General features: G+C 41.3%; 1 protein-coding gene across 1 annotated transcript in view; it reads right to left on the bottom strand.

The window, feature by feature from the left end:
* extl3 (exostosin-like glycosyltransferase 3) overlaps positions 1 to 13636 on the bottom strand; it is a 37548-nt gene extending 23912 nt beyond the window's left edge. The window contains exon 1 of the mRNA XM_030109630.1: positions 13449 to 13636. The gene's annotated coding sequence lies outside the window, so the exon portion shown is untranslated. The remainder of the gene's footprint in view (positions 1 to 13448) is intronic.
* Between the last annotated feature and the right edge of the window lie 274 nt (positions 13637 to 13910).

The following is a 13910-nucleotide window of genomic DNA, read 5'->3' as shown; positions in this document are numbered from 1 at the left end:
TTGAGATAAACACACGTCATCTAAAAGGTAGTGCAATCAAAAACTTGTCCACAATAATGCAAACTATTAAACTGTCTAGCCAAGGCTGCATAACAGAAACATGGAGCATGTATTTGTGGATTGAGAAAGCAAAGCTGAGTGTGTGTTTTTGTGCTTTGTTTACTCAGGAGGAGCACAACCTAACCACAAGAACACTTGAATCAGCACCTCGGCGAACCAGTTCCAACACACACTTTTCGGGAGACTACACAGATTTTATGCTAGTGTACTAACATACTGGCGACTGAGGACAATTCAGGATATTAATTTGACACAGTAACAGTTAATTACATTAAATCACTGAATCCAAATGAGGAATTGAGTTTCTTTGCACACTGGTTCAAAAGTCACATTTTTCCACCACACTGCTGCTCATTAATTAAGGGATACATCACCCGCCTATTAAGCTTCCACAGTAGAAACAACAGAGGAATGCACTCTGAACCGTCATTAATTTAAGTATAAATTCTTGAAAATGAAGGACTTTGCCATCTCAATCTAATTAAAACAGGTTTCTTTAAGCACTTGTTTTAATAACGGGATCAAGCACAGCTTGCCTCTGCACTAAAAGCAGTCCAGGAGGTCCTGCTCCCTGCTATTCTTTTTATTATCTAATAAAGCTGAAGAGATTACAATGAGGCTGTTATGATCATCAGGAGTGTCAGTGCGATAGCAACCCGGAGTCAGAGCAATTAAGACCTCGATCCACGCGGACCACCCCCTACTGTAAAGTGTATGCATTAAAATACAAGTGAGAGACAGCAAATCCACCATTAAAGGCACAATATGCAGTCTGCTTATTGAATGTCCGCTCCCTCGCCAGTTGCAACTAAAGAAATTATTGTTTTATTCATGTACAAGGATGCATAACTGTCATGCCGCCTGTCAGTAGTTGGGTATAGCAAGTTGCCTTCCCTGTCGCAGTGCTAGAATAAAAACAAAGTAACATATAGACTGTTTCAGGAAACATAAAAATCACTGAATATTTCATAGTCACACGGTGACAGAATGCAGATTTATTTTCCGTCCTTCATGTGGATTGTTATAGGGAGCGATTAAAGCCCCTCTGCATGAGTTTACAGAACACAGTGTGACATGAACATCTGTGCAGTCATAAAATAGTCTGCATTGTTCATCAGACTACGGGACGCCTCTCAGCTCAAATGTGATACATGTGATACACATGGGGCGTTTGCCCCATCAGACACAGACACTATGAACTCTATAATTATGTTCTGGATATTATGTCAAACTGGTTGTATCGAATGAAGCTCCAACCTCTTGAAGGTTGGCTGGACTCTGAAATATTTCCATAACGCTGACATGTGAGCTGCCGTATTGACAATGCTGTCATGGTGGGTTTCTTCCTTTCCATTTACAATCTGCTGCAAACAGTACAATCACCCATCAATTCAAAAAAAAAAAAAAAAAAAAAAGAAAGAAAATAATAAAAACTATATATTATGTTCTGATTCAGATCCCATCCAATCAGGGTTTTACTAAATGAAAGCTCTCGAGCTTGATTATGCAGTGGTAAACTATGACCGTTTTATGAGTGTTTTCCTTTTTATAGACTGGTCAACCAGCCTTGACTCAACTTTTTTGTCAAGTCAATGATAAAATTAGTTTTTCTCTAACAAATCCAGAACTCATGCTTTAAAAGGATTTCTTTAGAAGCTTCTTGGAAACTAATGTTTGGGAACTATTAAACCTGCAATGCTCATACATACCAATATACTTTCACTAAAATTTGCCAGATTGACAGTTTATACACCTGACAATCAAGCGTGTTCTCGTGATGACACTCAAATTGTTTTAAACTGTGGACATGAGTTGGGGCCTTCATGTGGTCCATGAGTTCAAATATCACCTGCAATATGTGCTATTCCATTCAAACGAACCCCCAAAGAGCCGAAAAAACAGCAAAACTGTGGCTGGATGAGAAATCTCACACAGTGCATCTTTAACAGCACCCATTGCTTACAATTTATAATTGCACAAGCCAAGTGATGGAAAATTTACAAATCTACTTAATAACATTTTGCAATGTCAATGTCAAACGGAGGTGTAAATCAAATTAAAGAGACAGAGAGAGATAACCAGAGCAACAACGGATGACTTCATAACGACAGATGGGCCTGGGTGTCGTCCAACCTCCGAAACGCAAGCAATTCATTTATTTATTTATTTTCCAAAAGGTGCCCTTGTTTTTGTAAGACTGTATCTATTAAGAATCGATCAAAGGCGAATCGTTTATAAAATAAATGTGAAGATCACACACAGGATCCGGAGATACAGAGGCGGTAATGCCACTGTCTCCGTGATGAGGCTGACTGTTTGGAAGAGCTGAGAGAGTGATAAACAAAACGGATCAAACCGGCTTTGCAGAGAGTGCTAATCTGTCAGCGAAGCCTCTGCTGTTAAACTGCTGCGGCATGAGCTGCCCCACAGGGGTGAGGCGAGGAGAGTTTCTCGCAGCGTTGGTGAGAATTGAGAATGTGACAGCCAATTAGAGTCGGAGCAGACGTGCAGACGCACAGGACACCCCCATTTTCCAGCACACAACAGCTCACACATTTTTCTAATGAGCCTCCACTTCCAAAAACCTCTGAAGAGATAGTGTGACATTTTTAATTTCTATTTGGCCTTTTCTCTGCCAGAAACTCAGTCGGCATAAAATTAATCATGTTTTTCTTTTCAACAGAAAATGGTAAGCTACCCTTGTTAGTTTGCTTCTCCCAGAAAACAAAGCATGGAGTTACTTCAAAACACGAGGCCGGTTTTTGTTGCTTTTTCTGTAATTATAGTTCTACTAGTAGTTTGCTTGAAAAGCATTTACCCTTAACACTGCATTGAGTCTCAGTCTACTTCAATGTGAAATAAATCACATCATTGGTGCATAGAGCTTTAAAGGTGGAGACCCAGGCTTCAATCCCGGTCGTTGCGGGAAGAGCAGGTGGTGTAAAATATGTCCAAGCCTTTATCGAGAAAGTTCAATGACTTTTCTGAAGCCAGCCTTGTTGAAGAGAGCAGCTCAGTACTCTTTTATCCTCACAATTAGATTCCCAGCTCAGTGAAGTCCGGAAAGAGAGACACGTGTTTGGCTGTGAATATGCATTGTTGAAAAACAGATGCATGACATGAGGCGTCTCGTGAGAGGACTCAGGGTTGGCTAATTCTTTACAATGCGGTATGAAAGCAGCATTTCACAATTATCCTCGGTTCTTTTTTTTTCCCTCCTGGAGGCATTAGGATGCATGCATTACGATTTTAAGACTATCTTCACATATCAGCTGGTGTGCTGAGCCGTCTTCACACTTGTACAGTTTTCCAAACTAAAGTAGGAAACAAAAATATTGAGTTTGCTTCAAGCTCACACTATTCTTAGCACTGCTCCAAAAGTTTTAAGCTGAATGCAAGATGGACAGCTGTTAAGTCATATATTCTCAAATTTACCGTTATTGTGATACCTATGCATGCACTATATCACAAAAGACTGACTAATGTGCAATAAATTGTGTTTCAATGTCTTATACATTCGAGCGCTGCATGTTGACAATATGTCGACAATCACAAGATGAAATACTCACAATATGGCAGATGTGAGCATCTGAAGTCAAAAACTGTGTGTAAAAGCAGGCAACCAAACCAAAAAAAAACAACAACCGTCACATCTGGTGTAAATTATGGGGCAAGGAGTGCAGTTATTAGGAAAACAAATCTCAGAGCACAAAGCTTTTAACATCATATAAGGAAGTGTATCTGTGTGTTGTAGGGCAGAAAAGATTCCTCAAGTATCGGTGACTCGGATAATTAGATTACCAAAACGCCTCAAGGCGAAATTCTCTGCCTCGTTTAATTCGCCAGCCTCTCTCCCTCGGAGCAAGCTGCTCCACAGCCCCATCCCTACCTGCGCTCCCGGTCGGCTGAAGTCTCAAGTTCGCAGATGCACAACACAAAGCGACGGACAAAGACGAGGCACGACGGCTCAATAATATGGAGATGATTCCCGATTTCGCCCGTCTGACGCCGAGAACACAAATAACATGTTTTGGCCAAAAGTTCAAGCTCAACAAATTGATTCCACCAGTTTCGGAGCTGTGTGCCTGAGAAGGGAGGGAGCGTCTCCGTGATGTTTTCTATCACTGTGGTCGGCTGTACCTCAGGAAAAAAAGTAAAAACAAAAAAAAAAAAAACACCACTTTGAATGCTCAGGGAGATGTGTGAACTCCCCACTGACATTCACATGTTGCGTGTTCGACCGATACCTCATTCTGCAACATGCTTCCCACAGCATTGCTGGATGAAGAGCTATATTCAGTACAATGCTTGTTAAAGGTGGTATGAACTCAGCTACTGTCTATAAAACCTATAAAGGAGTCAAAACCGGAAATGGACAAACACAGAAGGATGCTGTGTGGTTGGTCCACATTGCTTTCAGATGACAGATGCACCTTTGTTGGACGTTTGTTGACTCTGCGTGGAGAGGACAGTTTCTTCCATGGCCTGCTGTGGCACTAAAGTACACAACGTCTCACTTAATGACAGACAGGACACAAGCCAAGGAAACCGAAAGATACACTTTAATATCCTGAATTGATCTGATGTTTGATCATCAGCATCACACTAAGGAGGGGCACACGATCATCTGCTACAGTGTGCCTTCTCGACTGGCGAGTAACGATCTGACCCAAATGCCTTGATTAATCAACGCTGTTGGTGCTGATGAGCTTCCTGGAATAATCAGTGACGGTGGAGCTGCTGTTGTGCGATGATTGGAACTGAAATTGGACACGACTCTGGAGTATTATCACAATGATTTAAGTCTTATGACTGAAGCGAAATTCAAGCCTTGTGAATTTATTTGAATTTCACAGCTATAAATTCAGCCCCAAGTCGCCCTACCCCCCCCCCCCCCCCCCCCCCAAAAAAAAACCCCAAAACAAAACAAAAAAAAACCCCAACAATTAATGAGTGTTGCTTCTGCGTCTTTGAAAAACCTAGCAATTATTCTGTTATAATGTGTGGTTGTGATTCTACTGAGGAAACTCGCACGCCGGTACAAACCTGTAACACCTTAATAACTAGTATATTAAACCAAACTCTCTTTCTCTGCTCTCTGGTTGTTTTTTCTAGATAATCCAAACAAATTAAGAGTTATGGTTGCACGTGACAAACCCTGAGCTGTGTGTGTGTGCATCAATTTTACCAGTAGTACATACTTCTTGCATACTTCTTGCATCTTGTTGAACTGTAGTTTCCTTGTCTTTATATTCTGATCAGAAAACATGCTGTTAAATATTTCACGGTGTTCTATGAAACAAGTAGTAGTACTTAAAAGCAGTTCTTGGACAGTAAAAGGGAACATCAATGTTCACTTCTATCACATGACAGATGAGCTGCGCTGACTTTCTTGCATTTACCCACAAAACCAACCAAATTGCCAAATCATGTCATTCTCTTTAGCTTCACACGCAAAGCGCCAAGAAGAGATTTTTGGGAGAACAAAGCTCAAACAAGTGTTTCATCCGCCGAACAAAACGCTTCTCCCAGTGACATGTTGGTTCAGAAGTGACCGTCGTACAGTCAAATCTCATCTTGTTTAGGAATTTCTGAGTTTAAAAGCCAGCAACTGCCGTTCGCCCATTCATTACCAAAGATCTAATTACAGGCTGCCACATGCTACTCATTTAACCATTTGTGTCGACATAATTACTTTAGTCAGCGATGAAATGATACAGAAGAGTGAGAGTCCCCAAGCAAGCCTCTCACATGTTGTTCTCCAGTGGTAGACTGGTAGAAGAATCATTTTCAAGGAAAACAGAAAACCTCTATTCCTCTCTACTGATTGAATTTATTTTTTCATGACAGTGAACCAGACTTGTCTAAAGATTTGATTAAGAACTTGCTGATTTCCCTAAATCTCTTCATCCTGAACACCCAGAGAGACTATCTCCATTTTCCAACTAGGTGCACCATCAAACATGCCTTGCTATAGTTATGCAGATGCAAATTAAAATGAATTCCTCCCATTAATCAAAAGCCTGGACAATTCATAAGCCAGGATGTCACCATTTTGAAGGGCATGGACGACCTTAATTAGTCGCCTGGGCTATAATCACACGTTATCCGGAGCAAAGTGAATTCAGCCGTCACTGCGAGAGCTGCAGCGGCACGGTCCTACAACAGCTCCCCCAAGACAGGAAGAAGAATGAGGGAAGAAAGAAATAAAGAGTCTTTTTGTATTCCAGAGTGGAAACTGCTTCACTGATTGAATACGTGTCAAGTTCACTGCTGCAGAGACACTCGTTTGTCAGAAGAACCCGCTTTCTTCCTCTCACACTGGAAGAAAATAAAGTTGAACAAGAAACAGTGTGCGCCAAATTCGGAATCTCTGGATATATGGGCAGCTTTTTTTATTTTTTGTTGCCAAAGATAAAAGAGGCGACTGATACCACTCACATCTGTGGGGGAAATATGAAGCCGCAAATACAGCTGCAGATAAACGGAGTTAATTAGAGCCAGAAGGCAAGTTTTGTTACTTGTGGACTAGATTTTTATCAGACCGTGGTCAGATCGACAATCAACACAAACACTGATCGTTCTCTTTCACAGTATTGAACAACGATTATGCTCCATTAAAAGGACTAACTGTTTCTTTATTCAACCCATTTCCAAAACCTGTATAGCTTCATAAGTTTAGACTGTATGTGTCCTTTCAGATTTGCTCTGAGCACCAGTGGCTCCAGGCGAAAAAGCTACTGCTGGGTTGTTGTCAGTGCGTCCTTTGGTTCCTTCAGCTGCGAGTGACCTCGGCTCATTTCCCCCTCTCCACTATCTTTATGCACTATTTCCCCGAAACTGCCACACTTCTCTGAAGCTTGAAGTTCACTTGTCTTTAAATGCCTGTAATTATTGACATTTGACTCCACGATTCTTTTTTTTTTTTTTTTTTTTACTTTACACATGAAAAGCAAAAGCAGCTTCTAATGAGCAAAATTACAGAGAGAAACTCAAAGAATTAAAAGTGGAGAGGATTTTGTTTGAACTTCTGCTCACAATTCTCTTTTACTAGCCAAGTGTCACTACACTTTCAGACAAACACACACACACACACCATATCAAGGTTTTATTCAACAATTTTGTTAAATGAATCACGCTCGCATTGAAGTGCCTGCAAGATGACTTCAAAAAAGCCTAATTAGGACAGTAATCCTCGGCTTTCATCATTCCTACAGCAGATTCTTCCACCATCCATCTTCGCCTAAGCTCAATTAAATCAAGGAATCACGGTGGATGTTACTGGCAGACTCATAATTTCGACAGAAGTACTACCCCCATTTGGCTGACAGAATTATCTTAAGGGTACTTTTCTATGAGAATTTTGTGTGAGAGGCCTATTCCTTATACGTCTTGTGCCTGTCTTAAAAAAATAGGTCACCTGGGTTCAGTCACTGAAGCAAATACAAGTCTGACTGATGGCTTGAGCTTCACAATAATCTGATGAAAATATTAAAATGTCATTATGAGGAAGTGTGGTAAAGTCTGGGGTTGCTGTACAGACATAAGAAGGTCTCTGGGGGACCTAATAAGACCAACTTCATTTTGGGTGCCCCCAATATATTTGATGAGAGATCAGCAGCGATAAAAAAAAATCCCCTTTTTCGTGCTTAAGTGAGTTTTATTTTTTTTTTTAAGTCAGAGCAACTTACATCATGGATTTCAACTAGTTTCTATTCCAGATGCCCTTCCCGCCACGCCAGTCACACACTCAAGGTCAAGACTTAATCCAATGCGCCACTAGGGAGTGCAACAGAGGACGTCATTATAATTGATATAATTTGTAGTTAAAGGCACATCTTGCTATCGCATAAGCAATAAAAGTCATTATCTCATGTTAAATTTGTTTATTATACTGTGTCTATTGTGTGCCACAAGTTGATTGCACTGAGAGGAACTTGATAGGATCATTTTATGTTTCTCGTTAAATGCGAAGCTATAAATCTCTCTTCACAAGACGACGACAATATTTGTCACACACAGCCCCCGACAAACTCAATGCATGAATAAATGTGTGCAACAGAAAGACTTTCAATTTTAAATATTCGGTAGGCTTTTACATTTTAACATGTCTGAATAATGCCAACGCCATCAAGAGTGTTTATTCAGCTTCAAAGGTCACCAAAGCAAGTCGCTGCAACGAGAAACTTGTTAAGTTTTCTCAGCTGGATGACCTTCCTGTCACAACAGGGATTTGAATCTGGGTCTCTCACACTTCCTTGACCCGTTGCATCACCAGAAGAAGTTTTCAGCAGTTATTATACAAACCTATGCCAAATAAAACAGCTAGGATCCCCACATCTTGTTCTTACTTGCTACCATGCCAGGTCCCTCTTGAAAAACAGATCGTTTCTCAACGAGGCTTTTATTTGGTTAAATAAAGGATATAAATAAATAAATAAAGCCAGTAGATGCGGTTTAAATCCTTATGTGTGGGCGTGTTTAAAATCAAAAGTTTTGGGGGAAAACAAGTTTTCAACTTGCCCTCTGCTACAGTTTGCTGGAGCAGAATAATCTGGAGTATTGATGGACAACAGGAGATAATCTAAAAAGGAAAAGTGAAAAAGTGAAAACACACCACAGAGACCATTTTCACTGCTGTTGAAGTTCTCTGCAAGGTAGTTGCCGATTCTGACTCTCAAAAGTTATTCAGATGAAGATGAGCGGTATCAAGTAACAGTTTGTCTGTGACACAATGACACTTCACTCTCGTCACAACTTTTTTTTAAATTTGAATTTGCGTCATCTTCGTTTTTATTGCCTACTTCTCCCGGTAAAACGAGGTAGCGGGGAACTAAGAGAGGCGCAGTAAACAGTGATCATGATGGGATTTACTTGAGAGATGTGGAAGCTAACCATAAATTGGGCAGACACTATGATGAGTCTGGTGTTTTCAGTCAATCTTTATTTATAAGGCTTTTTTTTTTCTTACAGTCAATGCAGCACAAAGCACTTGACATGTTAAAAAGAGAGGCCCTGTGTTTGCACTGTGTCACTATGTTAAATGCAAGCATATTGCGGTTAACCTAAAAAGCCTTGATTGAGTTATTCATGTTCATAGTTATGCTTTCCTTGCATATGCAAACATCGACCACTGAATTTGGCCGGACTGAAGGCTCGAACTGCATTGCCTGGCTTTTAATGATTGCGGGTAAACATTTCCTTTTACAGTTGTCAGAGGAGGGGGATCCAAAGCATGACTCGGGGTCTATTTTCGCTCTCCGTCTGCCCTCAAAGTTGTGAGCTGCTATGCACGCCAAGCAAGTCCGCAAATGGGGTATGACTTCGAATGTTTGCTCTGACGACTCAGTCTAGTTGTGAGGTCTCTCCCAACTCCCCTCTCCCAGCATCAACACTGCTCAATGCCAGCCCTGCAAGATCAACAATTGGGCTGAATCCATAAATAGGATGAGTGTGTAAGCCATGGTAATCGCACAGAAAAATAACCTATGACTTAAATCCATCAAGCACTTCCTCTTTATATATAGTTTCATATAGCTCTTTCGTCACAGAAATATCCTAAATGTTTAAAGTAAATTTTCCTTTCGACATATGGAAGCGTTACTTTCAAAATACTCCAGCTTTGAGTAAAACAAGATGAATCATTGGCACTCTACCTGTACTGCAGTTAGTCTCGTGCCAAACAGAGTTGTATTGTTGCTATCATCCATCTTCTCTACCTACTTTCTCCAACTTTAAGGTTGCAGGCAGCTGGAGTAGATCCCGGCTGACACTAATCGTCAGTGAATCACAGGGCCAGCAAAGAAAGAGGTAATCACACACTCGTTTCTTTGGGCTGAAGAAGGAATTTGGTTTACACTAAGAAAAGCAGCGCATGCAAAGTTAGACCGTGCAAACGCCACAAAGAAAAGTCCTCAGTCTTCGTCAATATTTTCATTATCTTATTAACTATTTTCTTTTCAGATTGTTTTTATATGAAATACATCCCAACTCCATATTTCATATATATTAAAAAACATTTTTGAAAAGAAAATAGTCAATAGGATGATGATGAAAATATTATGTGTAAAATTATGACATATATCCAACTCCAGGGGCAAAGGCTAATATTGACCTCGCAAGATCTGCCAAAATACACTGTGTTAACTTTTGATAGGCTGCTATTAAGACTAGTCTCCATGTATATTTTCTTTAATTACCAGTACAATTCCTAGTTCCAGGTTTGCATGTGTCTGTATATTTCAAGTGGTCCTAAGAAAGAAACCTGGCAGAGTCATGGGTGACACACACAACAAGATCCTAAAATTATATTAGGCAGGCATTTATAATGTCATAGTCGATTGTTGTGCTTCGCACTTAAAACAGTTAGCAGTTAACGCAGCAAAAATTAACACAGAGACCCTCAAATCCTGTCCAGCTAACAAATAAATCCTCTTGTTATCTCGCTACAGCAGTGGCAGAAGCCCCACTCGCCACGTCCTCCCAGGAGCTCTTCCTCTCCCCCTCCTGCGCCGCCTGGCAGAGACCATAACAGATTGACTCGGGCTGACAACAGCTGCCAAAACCCTGCAAGCCTCGTCCTCCAGACACTGATGGATTGTGGGAGGGGAGCCAGGCTGATTAGGCCCCTGACAAGCGAGAATTATTGCAGGGTGCAACCCTTAAAAACGCCAGCACCTGAGAGTTTTCACGGAAGAGTAATCTGGTCACCGTAAGTCAAGTTGTTTACAATTATTCAGGCCTAACAAAAGGTTTGCTGCTGAACTTGTGTGTCTGTGACAACAAGTGGCAGAAAATGTGTGGGGGCATTGATCCATTTTCACGCTGTCTGAGGGAAAAAAAAAAACCCTGCATGAAAAATTGACAGCCTTCTACAGTCTCAAAGAATAGCATGTTCTTTTGTGTCGATTATTCAAAAAGAATGAGCTGACAATCAAGTCTTGCTGCAAAGCACTTATTTTTAACTGCCTCGGTCACACATGACTTCTACCTGGAGCTTGACAGTGACATCCACTAACGAGAGTCCACAGGAGGCAGGAAATCTGGGTCTCTATTCAGGGAATTGCTGCTTGTGGGAACGAATAAGCAGCGAAATCCTGCTGCTCAACGAGCGGGCTTGGAATGATGAGCTGCCGTTTGCTGCACGAGTAATGCGACCACTCTCTCTTAGTTCAGCATTTTCTCAACTCGCACAGCTACAAACTTCTGCATCTGTTCCTGTCAGGAATTTTATTCATGCCATTTGCTCCTCTTGTGCGCAATCCAAAAAAAAAAAAACACCCCCTTGTTTTCAATAAACATATAGAACAAGCTGTCCGAGTTGCCCAACTTTCCCAGCCTGCTAAAGCAGATAGCGGCGCTGAATAAATTGCTATTACATCAAGAAAAACACACAGAACTAGTGGACTAGATTCAGGCCCTGTTTACACGTTTTCGATTGAAAAAGGAATTGGAGTTAGCCAGGCTATTAATCTGGTGTGTGGAACTGTCAAAAAAAATAAAAAATAAATCACAAAATGTGGCAAGAGGAGATGTAATAAAGGCATGAAAAAAATCCCCCAACCTTCATAGGGTCATGGCCATAATGTGCCATCAAACCGCACTGAATTTTTTGGTTTATACTAAGCTGATATATGTCCAATTGATCATCTGTTATTTGTATTGATATTTTCCCTTGTTGTAAGTCTACATTATTTCTAATATAACTAATTTACAGCATAGTGATTACATTCATCTTCTATAAATGCTTTATTAAAGTTACGCATACGGGGCAGGAGACAATCCCACCTGACATTAGGCCACAGGCAGGGTCAATACGCACAGGTGCATCAAGACCATCCAAATTTCATGGATATTTTTCTAAACATTTTTCCTTGACAGCATATTGGAGTGTATAAAGAAACATTTTTAAGGTTATAATGTGTGGTTTTGTTACAGTAGTTGAAGTAGAGGTGTCAGGTCACCCACTGACTAATTAATTGAAGTGTATTTCCCCCCCCCACACACACACACACAAAAAATAGGAACTGCAGAGTGAATATATCTAGTCTAAAAGCCTGAGGTTGAAAGTTAGCATCACTCACACTATTTTCTTTATGAAGGGAAATCTTTGCTGTGTCAGTAAAATATTTACCAAAGCCACATTAAGTAATATTACCTGTGAAAAATATACTCCCTTTGTTTTAAAGGGAAAAAAAAATCAATTTAGAGTCGATGACAGGCAGCAGCACTTTGAATTTCAGCATTTTAGTGTACCATCACATCTCTGGTTACAGTTCGTCAGACATAGCTGGAGTGACAGAAATAAAATCTGAGTCTACCTGCAGAGGTTGTGACCCCAGCGAGTCTCTGCAGAGTCTTTATTTAGCTTTAAAGATTCTTCTGCTTTTGAGCTGAATTAAGGGTCAGCCCTTGACAAAATTTGAGATGATTTTTCTCTCACAGCAGAACAGGAAGATGGCCGTGCAATAAGCAGAACTATATAATAAGCACGTCATTAATACACATACTAGTTCAATAAGCTTTAAACACGTTACTAGGCATTTATTAAGGATTTCTTAAAATTTGAGTACAATATTACCAGATAGCTTAAAAGCAAAGAGAAGAACTAAGCCCGTGGATGTTCAGTGGCAAGCACTTACGCCTCACAGCAAGAGAAGTCACAGTTTGAATCTCAGCTTCAGGACCTTTTGTTGCAAAGTGAACATGCTGTTACTGGGTGTGGGTTTTTTCACTGGGTGATCTGGTTTCCTTTCACAGACCAAAGACGTGTGTATTAGATGTAATAATCTGTCGAAGGTGATGGACCGGGGACCTGTCCAGCATGTCACCTCCTAAAAAGGCGGGATCGATGATGGATGGATTGGTGAAAATATATAATTTCAGTGTGTACATTAGTAACATTTTTGGAGAAAACTACAACATAGCCACGCGTTGTTATTCAGAGATAGAACTATTAATCACAATTACCTGTGTTAACCAGGCGAATCGTCCGGATCAGCATTGATCGGCTGATATTTGAGTTCAATGTGACTCTTCTCGCAGTTAAAAAAAAAAAAAACATGTTGCGGAGAGTGGCTTAGTAGGAATAACATTTTGCGGGAACAGAAACCCAACTACAACACCAGAAAACCAGCAAAACGCCGGCTGGTTCAACCAAAATCACAGCACAACAAGACGCTTGAACTAGACCAGTTATAAAATCCGCACGGTAAGACACCCCGGGGGTGAGAGAGGACACCCAGCTGTGGTGCTACCGGACTGGGGGCTCTCCGTGAAAATACGAGGGGGGCATATGTCTCATCTGGCCAATTAGCTAGCCAGCTAGCCAGCAGTGGTCACAACAAGCCGCATTCGCAGGGAAAACATTCGCTCCGGTGGCTACTCACCGCTGCGAAGGAGTCCGGGATATCCTGAAAGACTGAGCCGAAGGAGGCACGAGCCCGCTAACAGACCGCGTGAAGTGCCGCTGGACTGTCCAGCCTCCGGACCGGCCTGCGGTGGCACAGCGTATCCCCCTCACGGCGTTCAGAGCACCATTAAAAGCTCCATTAAAAGCTGCATTGTTGGAGCAACCGCAGCGACTGCCCGCTGCAAAGCATGCCGGGAAACCATGTTTATAACGGAGCCGGGGCGCGTGACATCAAGGCGCCATCTAGTGGCTAAATCGGGTGATGCATGGTATTACACTGGGACATGGTGATTGCCTACAAAAACTCCAAGCCCAGATCCAAATTTCAGCACATATTCTTCAACGACTCCTCAGAAACATGTCGTGAAAAATGTGTCTATAATTAGACAGGCCGGTAATGTGGTGGAGGTAGAGATGGACGATGTACTGGTGGTCTCAG

Source organism: Salarias fasciatus, chromosome 15, assembly GCF_902148845.1.
Source record: "Salarias fasciatus chromosome 15, fSalaFa1.1, whole genome shotgun sequence".
Taxonomy (NCBI): Eukaryota; Metazoa; Chordata; class Actinopteri; order Blenniiformes; family Blenniidae; genus Salarias; species Salarias fasciatus.
This window is presented reverse-complemented; position numbering and strand designations above follow the sequence as displayed.